General features: G+C 41.4%; 1 protein-coding gene across 1 annotated transcript in view; it reads right to left on the bottom strand.

Annotated features, from left to right (window-relative positions):
• Xkr4 (XK related 4) overlaps window positions 1-2,980 on the bottom strand; it is a gene marked incomplete in the record, with an annotated part of 379,561 nt that overhangs the window by 156,762 nt on the left and 219,819 nt on the right.

Below are 2,980 nucleotides of genomic sequence, written 5' to 3'. Positions count from 1 at the left end.
GGGGGGGAAGAAAGGAAAGGGTGGAGAACTGAGGTCTCTGTATTTCTAGTAACCCTGGGGCCTGGTGGGAATTATCTACAAGAGGCTGGATATTATAGGGCTGATTTTGCCAGAAAAGTGTCAATTTCCAAATGCTTGGAATTTCAGGGCATCTCTGTATCATTTTAAATGTGCCAGATCTTGCCTATTTTGATCCAACGGCAATGATTTTGTTTTGTTGTTTTGTTTTGAGAGTATTTTTATTTTCATTGAAATTGAATTATAATTTTATTAAGTATCCATTCATTCATCCACTTAAGGGGAGGAAATTAAAATTCCTTCTCTTCAAAATCAAAGGAGAGTTGACAGTGTAAATACCATGCCACTGGAAAACAACGGCTCAAGGCTCTGGAGTCTGGATAAAATGGCTCTGGAATGGTTGCCTGTGACCAGGAGGGTTGTCTTGAGAGCATAATGTTCTCTCTTGGTATCTTTTGATCCTCACATGGTTTATTTTTCATGGAGATCACCATTCGTCCTCTGGGCATCATGACTTGGGAGCAAGAAGGATAAGGTTCATTCTGCTCTAAGCTCTCATTGGCTAGCTCTGTGTAGAGTGTTTACCAATTTTCTTCTGGTTTCCTAGTCTCCAAGACACTAAAATTCTCTGAGGTCCGAGTTTATGAGGTGGTATAGTGTCATTTCATTAGAAAGAAAGTACACACTCACTGTGCTGACCTTTAGCCTGCTTGCCCTATGCCTGGAGTGTTCTTGAAAATAGCTCCACACAACAAAGATTAATCCATAGTGATTTTCCTATCTTATTTGTGTTCTCAAGTGTTGTAATACCCCAACGGAAAACTTTCAGCCTAAAATTGGTTGTAGGAATTTGACAAATGGACTGTGCAAAGCAATGTGTTAAACAGCAGTGTTTGGATGATGCCCCATCTAAACACTCTTATTTCCAGAATCTTTTCAGGAAAACTCTAGAACGTTGGTGGATACCTATCAAGGTAGTGGCTATAAAGACTTCCACCTTCTGCTTGGAATTGTGCAAAAGCCAAAAGTTTCACTTTTTTCATTATTTATTCTTTTAGTAATAGTTTATTGAACATACATTGGAAAATTAGCATTTCAAAAATTCTGAGTCTAAAGGTAGGTAGCATCACATGAAATGTTCTTAAATGTTAGAGGAAAGACAAGCCATAAACCAGATAAAATATGCTGATGCTAAGCGCCAAAGATGAAATAAGCCAGAAGTAGAGCAAGGGAGTTTTGAGGTACTTGCTGCTTTAGATGTGGGGCTAGGGAAATTCAATGGAAAGATTTAGTCTTTGTTGAAATCTAAAGAGGGAGAACAAGCAGGCACTTTTCATCTGAAACCTGAGCACAACATTCCAAGCAGAAGACAAGGGGTAGATATGCCACACTTGGAGCAGGTGTCCTCTAACAGTTTCCTCCAAGATTGAAACCTTCCTTCCTGCAGGGAAGGTCCTTAAACTGGAAAGTAAACAACTCACAATACTTTCAGGAAGTTTCTGAAACTGACCAGATTCACAAGGCCGCTTCCTGCCTGAGAAAGCAATAAACGCTTAGTGTCCTCAGACTGGCAGAGCCAAAGTACAAGGAAAACTTTCAGACAAGCAAAGCTGTAAAGAAGGCCCTGAGACAAGACCAGCTGCCTAGAGGAGGGAAATCTGGTTGAGCCACCTGGAGGAGGTTTTGACCAACTGAGTCACTTAGAACAGACTCTTCAATCTGTTGAACTGCCTGCAGCAAGTTGTGCTCCAGTTTCCTGGCTTTTGTGAACTATCACCCACGCTGGGGTGGGCTTTGGGGATGTAGCGGTCTTTGAATAATTTCTGCTCATGTAGGTAAGACCTCACTCATTTTTCTGTAAAGAACCCAAATAAAACTCATGGTTCGGCAAGCTGGACTTTGGTGGTGTCTGGACTGAAAGGGTTAGACTAATTTTGTAACCTATATGTCTTCTAAAGCCTATAGTTTTGAGTTTTAGGTCCAGGTTAAACTAAAGCCTCTTAGTACCTTTCCAGAGAATGGAGGAATGTGACCCTATCTGTGAGGACAGATATAAAAAAAAGCAAGCAAGCAATGACCTTCACTCAGCAAAAAGAACTACCAGACCCTTATCTTCAAGATAGTGTTTCTTAGCAACAAACCCAGACTTCTTCTGAGTAGCTTTTGATCTCCAGCCAAAAGTCTGAAGCCCCCAATCTTCAAGGATGAGCTAACCACTCCCACCTTCAATTGCAGCTGCTTCCACACTTGGCAGGACTGGCCAAGCTTGAGCACCTAAGACTAACCAATTATCTTACTTTATAGCTTCCTCATCCAATCCTAAATTGCCAAAACTGCAACTTCAAATTTCCCACAATTTTTCTTTTAAAAACCGAAAGGCCTTTGTCTCCCCGTGCCACTCTTTGCTGACCAGCAGGGGTGACCCCATTGTGCAATGGTTAGATTAAACCTCTTGCTTTTGCAACGAGTCATGGTCTGGGGGAATTTCTGGGAAGGGCGTGATCTTAAACTCCTGAGCTGTGAGACCCCAGGTCTTACAAAACTTTGGTCATTGTGGACTTTGGTCATTGTGGGTGAGTAGACAAGTGTGTAGCAACTCCGAAGGAAAACTGTCATCACACAACGCAAGTGAAACATTTTTGGAATTTGAAAGGTGAAGGGGATCATTCTGTAAAAAAACCTGCAGAAGTTTGGAAAAAAGGTAAGAGAGAAATAAATCTGGAGTCTAAGAAGCCATTGTGATATAAGTACCGCGCGCTAACCGATTTAGAAAGATAAATGGGATGTGCATTGAACTTATGACAGGAGTCTACCACAAAAGGCATCTGAAAGACTCTACCTAGCAGTGTTTCAAAGCAGACACTAAGACTCATAACCAAACCCTCGGCAGAGTGCAGGGAATCATATGAAAGAAGGGAAGTTAGTATGATATGGAAAGGATAGGAGCTCTACAAGGACCAAA

Source organism: Psammomys obesus, unplaced genomic scaffold, assembly GCF_907164565.1.
Source record: "Psammomys obesus unplaced genomic scaffold, mPsaObe1.curated_primary_1811, whole genome shotgun sequence".
Classification (NCBI taxonomy): Eukaryota; Metazoa; Chordata; class Mammalia; order Rodentia; family Muridae; genus Psammomys; species Psammomys obesus.
The sequence above is the reverse complement of the archived record's forward strand: the minus strand, read 5'-3'. Positions and strand labels throughout refer to the sequence as shown.